Source organism: Carica papaya, chromosome 1, assembly GCF_054855325.1.
Source record: "Carica papaya isolate Zhongbai chromosome 1, ASM5485532v1, whole genome shotgun sequence".
NCBI classification, from domain to species: Eukaryota; Viridiplantae; Streptophyta; class Magnoliopsida; order Brassicales; family Caricaceae; genus Carica; species Carica papaya.
Genome location: NC_142309.1, coordinates 10,968,266 through 10,977,336, shown reverse-complemented (window position 1 = coordinate 10,977,336; position 9,071 = coordinate 10,968,266).

The following is a 9,071-nucleotide window of genomic DNA, read 5'->3' as shown; positions in this document are numbered from 1 at the left end:
CACATACAAAACACAATCCTATCCAGTTTTGCAGTGATAATTGTTAATTATGTCAATAACTGCTAATAATTATGTGCTAATTCAAATATTTTTTTGAAGTATAAAAATCAATTTAATACAAAATTAGAATAAAAGAAAACGCAAAAAAAAAAAGATTACATGGACTAAATGTAACACCCAACATTTATTTTTTAAAATTTTTTTATTTTATTTTTTTATAAATATAATTATTTATTAATTAAATTGAATTTATTTTAATTTAATTTAATTTAATTTAATGATAATAATAATAATAATAATGGTGAAAAATTAGTTAAGAATTTAATTGAAATTTTTTTTGAAAAAATGGGTAAAAATTTAGATTCTATGAATATTTTTGAAAGAAAAATAAGAAACCAGAGGTCAAAACACAATTTAAAAAAATTGCACCACGTCAGATGCCTGGTCAGCAGTCCCGACCAACCAAGACGCGCTAGGTGGCAGAGGCACTGATGCGGGAGACCACGCAGGGAGAACCACGTGAGCGATCCGCGTGCACGCGATCGAACGATTATGATCTATTCATGCACGCACGAACGACCCAGATTGAATCACGATGAACGGTCCAGATTCACTCTCTATTTAATCGTGATCGGAGAGTCCAGATTAAAAGTGATGGATGGCCCAGATTAAAAGCAGATGGGTATAAATAACCCCATCCACATCCAAACCCTAATCCTAGCCGCCAAAGCCCCTCCCCGGAGAAGACAACCCAGCCGCCGGGGAGCCGATCGCCGGCACCCGCCGCCGCACCGGAGCAATTTTTGACTGCCAAACGAGGTTGACCGAACCAAAATACCCAACCGCAACGTGATCCAGAGGAGCCGCCGCACTAAAGAGCTCCACTGCTAATGAGTTTCGATTTTCTATTTTTTTTTGGGCCAACCGAGGACCCTAAGTGTGTTTTCTCGTAGGAACCGATGCAAGTTTGGCTGAATTCGGCCGAAAACAGCCAACCGGAGGCAAATTGCCGCCGCCCACGGCGGCGACAAAGCACAATGGAGCCGCCGTGCTGGATTTCTAAAATTGGCCCAATGGGCCCTGAGACTGATTTTTGGGTTTATTTGGGACATTTGTAGGTACCGTAAGTGCGTTCCAGTTCCCAAAGAAAAATTTAGAGAACCCAGGTTCCACCCGTAGGCGCAGTAACCATTTAGTTTTCGGTGTCAAATCAGGTAAGAACCCCTCACCCTATTTCCTATCATAGATGTGAAGTTTGAATAAATAATAATACGGTCTTTTGTACAAGTTAGATAAATATGTATAATTAACTACGGATTGCTAATGGAGCTTGAAATCGGACATTGTTCTCTGTTGATTCCTGTTGATTTATTTTACAGTTTAAAGGCATGATGACATCTAGTTTTAGAGTTTTAAATGCATGTATTACTGTATTACTGTATTACTTGACCACTGTGTAATTTTGGGAATTTAAGATATGATTGTATTACCGGGTGCATGTTTATTGTTTATGTGATTGTGTTTAATTTGGTAACGGAGATTAAAGATAAACAGGAAATGGATGTGATCTAATAAACAGATAAGGTGACAGCCTCACTAGATATCCTGAGAGATGGTGGACGGACCAGGTTTATAGGGAACTCTATCGTGAACGTTGTCTCATACCGGACGGGGTATGAAGACTTGATCATTTGACGCTCATACCGGACGGGGTATAAGGACGGCTTGCTTCACCCTCATACTGGACGGGGTATTGAGGTTTAATGTCTGGGCGCTCATACCGGACGGGGTATGAGGACGACCCTGGAATTAAGATTGTTAAGGAAAATAGTTCACGTGTAGCGGGGACACCCCTATGGATCCCCATGGATACTAGTAGGCTGGTGAAACGAAAAACGGTGATGATTAGTTATTGTCAATGAATATGAATTTATGATATGTTCTATGTTACTGATTGTGCATGAAGTTATGATCTGTATGATGTTATTGTCTTTATATGTATTTTTTACAGATTCCCCAATGGTAAGTAAAAGGGTAAATGATTTTACTTTTAATGAATGTATTGGTTTAAATTTAGTGCTCAATTGGTTGTTTTTTGTTTTCTACCAATCTTTACTTCTATGCCGGCGATATAGTGTGATGTATTTACTGGGCTAGTGTAGCTCACCCCGTATTTAACCATTTCAGATCAGGAGGACCTAGTTTCCAAACTCGATCCGCAAGAAGGGTGCGAGTAGAAGCTAGATACTTTATGGTTTCCTTTATTTTTTTTCATTTATCGTATTTCTTTCAGAGAATTTGTTTCGTGATGTTTGTTTAATACTTTTAAGTTATCGTGGAAGGAATGTTAACCTTAACCTTAACCTTCATTTCGCTTCCGCACTCAAATTATTATATGCATTTTCTTTTAAATTTCCGGGGCCGTTACACTAAAAATATATGTAAGACTACTTTAAATTATTATTAATTTGTTAATTAAAATAGCTATTCCGAAATTAAGAAATAATACACATGAATATATTAAATTAATATAATACACATGCATATAATGTTAAATTGATTTTGAAATAGTTGATTTTATTAAATTAATATATATATATATATGTATAATACATTGCATGTGACTTAACGCATGCCTTTATTAAATTATTGGCCCATGTATCATTTTGGTTTATGTCCCAGTTTAGTTCTTGTTTAGTTATTTTGTTCTTTTAGTCATTGTACATATTAATTTATTTATGTTAGTTTATGTTAAATTGTTAACATATTTAACAATTTAACACGTGATATTATTTAATTGAATCATGTCATTTATCACAAAATATTTGATATATAAAAAATAATTAAAAAAGTTAAAAATTCGAATAAACATTAAACACAACCAATGTTTACGTGTTAGGGTTTGACAAAAGCTAAGTTGCTACTTCAATCTTTTTCCTGCTGATGTCAACATTAAAGATGCAACATTTGTTGAAGAAGTTTACAGCAGTTGCCATAGCATTGGGCTTGGCTGCGCAGGAGACATAAAACGGTGACGACCATATAGGTAACATAAGCTAGCTTATGCTTGCTAACCTCACTCACCATGCTCTCGTGTTTGGTCGGTGATTTGTGAGAATAAGAATATAGAGGAAACAAAAAAATGCCAAGTCAAACGTCTAAGGATGACTGGTTGATTTAATAAAGACTACCGAAAAACAACAAAAAAGTAGAACCTTCTTCTCTACTTTTATTCTCATAAAAATCCTAAAAAAACATAAATAAAATCACCAATCAAAATTTTCTTTATTTTCTTTTACATGTTGTTTTTTTATATGAGTTTCTAAGAGCTAATAAATATTACTTAAAATTTAAACGAAATAAATTAGAGTTCGATCTGCTCGGATTGGAGCTTGTTGGAGCAATCAAGTGAATACTAGGATTCACTTACACAAGTTTATTTTTGATTCACTTATACTGTAATTAATTTTAGAATTTTTTAATTTTCACAAAATATAGTGTTATTGATTATTAAACTTCAATTTACCGTAATAGAGAAAAAAGTAAGAAATTCTTACCTCGGATCGATATCCGAAATACCGTACTTTTTATTACATCTCCTGGCGATTCTCGAATTTCCTGAATTTTTTTGCAAAAATTTAAAATACCCATCACGTATCCAAAAATATCCCAAAAGGCCAAAATAGACATTTTAAAGCTTTTTTAGCCAATTTAAGGGTTCCGGTATGGCAGTGCCGCTGTGATCCAGTGCCGGTTCTGCCACGCACGATGGCGGTTCCCCTCATTCTGGCCGTTTTCGGCCGATTTTGGCTAGTTTGCACATGAACCTGTGAAGAACCAAGTTAGAAGACCTTGATTGGCCGGAAAAGGCAAAAAATCAAAACCTTACCGGCGGAAGGTCTTCGAGTGCGGTGGCTCCATCGTTTCTCCTTCGCAGCCAAGGTTCTCCTTTAGCTAACCTTCACCAAAAAATGATAAGGAACATGATGGTCAGAAAACTGAGAGAAATGGAAAACAGGAAGGGGTTATTGGAGAGGTTTTCGGGTTGCAGCCGCAGTGGTTTAGCCGAGCTCTGCTTGTGTTTTCCAGCTCACCTGCTGCATTTTTTGCTTCGAAATGGGTGTGAGGAGGCTCATAATTCAATTCTGAGTGGAAAGGAGAAAATTTTACTTCCTTCAGCGTCGGTAGTGGTTACGGTGCAGCGACGACGACATCCCTCCGGTAGCTGATCTTCCCTTTGACTGCCCTCCTTCTTCTTCTTCGGTCAAAGTTGTCAGCTAGGGTTTTTGGAGCCGACTGAAGAAAGGTATTTATACCTCTCTTCCCTCTTATCCTGACCGTTCGTCTGTGTCGACGTAGAGCGAGGAGAGCCATCCGATCATTGCCTACTTAGGCCGATTACGTGTGCGAATATGGATCGTCCATCACGATCAATCCTATATGTCTGATCGTGTCTACAGAGGAAATGCATCTGGGCCGTTTGTGCGCGCGAGATGCGATCTGGACCATCGAATCAACCAGGCACGCAGATTGTTAGTGTGGTCTCTTACGTGGAGCTGATGTTAGCGTGTCCGCCATGCGGCGCGTTCTGACTTATCATGGCTATTGAGGAGGCTGTCTTATGTGGTCGTTTGTTTTTACGATTTTACCCCTATTTTTCAAATTTTCTTTTAATATCACCCCCTTATTCACAATTTCACCCTTCGTAGAATTATTTTCAATTTCATCTTTAAACCTATTTTTCTCAAAAATTCTACAAAATTAAAATAAAATAAGATTAAATTATTTTTATATATAGTATTATTAATTGGAAAATTATCCCGAACCAAATTTTCAGACCTGGGTGTTTACAACTCTCTCCACCTTAAGAAGAAATTAGGTCTCTCAAATTTGTCGTCCTCTCAATAGTCAAACAGTTGGGGGTACTGGGCTCTGAAGTCCAATTTTGGCTCCTGAGTGATCTTTTCCCTTGCATGACTCTGCCATAAGACCTTGACAAAAAGAATTTATCTGTTGTAAAATACTCTGCTCTTTTAGTCCAAAATGCATACCGGAACCTCCTCATAGGATAGATCCTCCTAGAATGAAAGTGGCTCGTGAGATAGGATATGCGAGGGGTCTGGGTTATACTTGCATAGCATAGACATATAAAACACGTTATGGACTCTGGATAGCTCTGGAGGTAGTGCTAGTCTGTAGGCGAACATACCAATTATGTTCAAGATCTCAAACAGTTCAATGAATCGGAGATTAAATTTTTTCCTCTTACCAAACCTATTGATACCCTTAAAGGGGGTAACCTTAAGAAACACCTGATTGCCTTCTTAAATTCTAAACCTCTCCTTCGGGTGTCCGCATAACTTTTCTGCCTACTCTGAGCTGTCTGCATGTTCTTCCTGATTTTAGCTATTTTGGTAGTGGTCTCCTCTACAAAATCTGGGTCAAATAATTTTCTATTACTCACCTCTTTCGAACAGATCGGCGACCTATATGGTCAGCCATACAATGCCTCATACCATGCCGATACTTGCTTGGTAGATGTTATTATAGGTGAACTCTGTCAGGGGTAGGTGATCATCCTAATGGCCTTCGAAGTCCAGAACACAAGCTCTAAGCATATCCTTCAGTGTGCGAATTGTTCGTTTTGATTGTCTATCGGTTTGAGGGTGAAATGCGGTATTGAGGGACAGTTTCATTTCCATTGCTTGTTGAAAACTAGACCGAAATCGAGAGGTAAACCTGGGGTCTTTGTCGGATATTACTGTTACTAAAATTCCATGTAGCCTAACTATCTATCGGATATAAATTCTTAATAGCTTTTCTAAGGTGTCAATCATTTTGATAGTAAAAAAGGAGAGGACTTGGTGAGCTAGTCAATAATTACCTAGATAGCATCATGTTCGGGGCCTGCCTTAGGCAACTCTGTTACAAAATCTATGGTGATATGTTCTTCTTTGTACGTCGAGTCAAATGAGTGGTTAGGTTAGAAAACCCAACTACATACCTACTGTAATAATCTGACATTCCTAAAAAACTACAAATATCCTTAATCAAAGTTAATTTTTTCCAACCGAGTACTGTCTCAAACTTCTCGCCATCATTTGATATTATGTGCTCTAGAAAGGTAGTCTGCTCGAGTTAGAACCTACACTTACTTATACAACTTCTTTTCTCTAAGAATCTATAAAACCTTAGTCAAATGATGAACATTTTCTTCTTTGCTCTTTGAATAGTCAGGATATCATCAATAAATACAATGACGAATTGATTCAGGAATTACTTAAAAACTTGTTCATCAAGTTCATAAAAATGGCTGGTGCATTGGTTAGCTTAACTGACATGATCAGAAACTTATAGTGTCCGTACCTAGTTCTGAAGGCTATATTGGGAATGTCCTCTGCTCTGATCTTTACCTGATAGTAACTGGAATATAAGTTTATCTTGGAAAAAATTTGAGTACCTTGTAACTGATCGAAAAGATCATCAATTCGGGAGAGGGGGTACTTGTTCTTAATTATGACTTTGTTCAATCCCCTGTAGTGAATACACGACCTCAAGGACCTATATATTTTCCTTACAAACGTGACTCCAGTACCCCAAGGAGATATATTGTATCGGACGAATCTGCTATCCTGTAATTTTTCAATCCTCAGCTCTTCTATCTCTACATGACTTATGCGGTAAGGGGCAACTGAGATGGGTTGGATGCTAAACTGAAGATCTATGGTAAATTCGACTCTCTATCCACTGGCAGTTCAGGTAATTCATCAGAAAATACATCCAAAAATTCTCGAACCACAGGGGTCTTTTGGATATAAATTTCTTTCTTAGGTTTGCCTAATGTAGAAAAGAAAACCAAGTTAAAGCGTCATATAACAATGCAATTGCCATGAGGGAAAAATATTTGACACTTTTATTAATTTGTGAATGACTCTTTATTAGAAAGATTGAATACAAGTTTTTTATGAAAATAATCTATAATGCTGTGATAAGTCGTTAACCAGTTCATCTCCAGAATTACATCGAAATCCCCCGTGTATATTTCTATCAGGTCTACACTCAATTTTCTATCGACTATCTTTACGATACAAGTCTTGTATATGGCCTCCTTTATTAGTGTCTCATTCCTAGGAGAAAACACAAACAACACATAATCAAGATTCTCAGATAACACATTCAAATTTTTTGTAAAAGCATATGAGACAAAAGAATGTGAAACACTAGTATCAATCAAAATTTGTGCAAGGTGATTACAGATAGTGTACGTATCATATATCACGTCCGAATTGGCTTCAGCATGCTGCTGGGTGAGGGTGTAACCTCTACCCTAGATGGGAGGTCTGACTTGATTTTGATTTCATGGACACTCTCTCGCATAGTGGTAGGCACTTCTACATATGTGAAAGGTATTATTGAGGCGATAGCAGGGTTGGTCTTGATGATCCTTTCTATAGTGCTGAAAACTCCTACCGCATCCTGTTGCCGGAGTCTGAGAAGGAGCTTGAGTCACAAGCCTAAGTCTCTTGTTCTGTTGGACTGGTGCAGTAGGTGTTGGTATGCGGTGTGGAACTGGAGGTCTAGAAATTCCCATTACTGGAGAGAAGATATGAAGCTTCCTTTCTATTGGTTGTGTTTTGGCCAGAACCTCTGAATAGGTGCTGAGCTCGAATACATATAGCTGTTGCTTGATCTCCAGACGAAGGCCCCACTCAAACTTCCTTACCTTTTTGCCTCCATTCATCATACTCTCAGAGGAATATTGACCCAATTCTAGGAACCTTCGGACATATTCTGACACTGTCATTTCCTCTTAGATCAAGTGTGCAAACTCTATTTTTTTTAAATCTTGAAGATGCTCTAGGAGGTACTCTACATTGAAGGCTACCAGGAACTATTCTCAAGTGACTAGAATGGGTAGGGTGGCTTACTTCCACTGCCACCGGTGATCTGTCTCACCCACAACCATGTAGGTGGCAAGTACAACTTTTTATTCGGGAACTACCCCAAGAGTTACAAAAACCTTCTCTGTCTCTGCTAATCAATATTTGGCCTCTTCGAAGGAGGATATCTCTAAAAAGGTAGATAAGTTTAGTCTCTTATACCTCTCAATGTAGCTTGGGTCCATAATGGGTGGAACCAAGTCCCATTGAAGAGGGACTTAATTGTGCTAGGGAGGGACTGAGTGGCCTTATGGTGGCACCTGATTGTATGGTGGGGACACCAGATTGTACTGTGGTAGTGTCGGATGATATGGTGGAGGAACAGGGCTGTATCGGGGTGGCACCGAATTTTCTCGCTGCAGGGGTGGCTTAAACTGTGGTAGTGGTGGAGGGTTAGACAACTCCCTCTTCTCTTCCGGGGCCTACTGGGCAGAGATAAGTCTCTCTACCATTTCAAAGAGTCGATCGATATCCTTTCGAATTGACCCATCCTGGGCTGCTCGGTTCAGTGGGGGTCTTCATCTCTTCATATTTTTATCCCTGTATTTCACAGGAAAGGTTTAAGTGTCGAGTTGCATTTTAGTGTTTTAAATCTCTGTGTAAGGAATGGTTCCAAAGAACGCAACTGTAATACTAACTGTAAAGACCCAAAACCTTAAGGAAAAGAATATATAATGTAATGACAAAAGCAAATAATAATTAGGGGTTTATATTCATTATATAGTAAATTAGGATGCCCAATAGAGCTACAAGAATTCCTCTTTTATAGCAGTTCATGGTAATGGAATAAATGGTTAAAAGTAAAGGAATATAAATTCTATGGGGTTAACCTCCACTAGCAACTTTGATGGGGTCCGGGAGGTCACTTTACTCACAACTCTCCTGCTGTTCAGAATCTCAACATTTCAGATCTAAAATGGTTAAATAGGGAAATGAGCTATACTAGCCCTGTAAGAATATCACACTAATAACTGATACAAAAAATCGAAGGTTGGTAAAAATTATAAAACAGCTAATGGAGCTAGTAGTTTAGATAAATTTATTTAATATAAAACCTTTTATTCAATACTTATCATTCTAAGTTCTCAAAATCGACCTATGAAGACAATAACTTGAATAACATTGATTTCA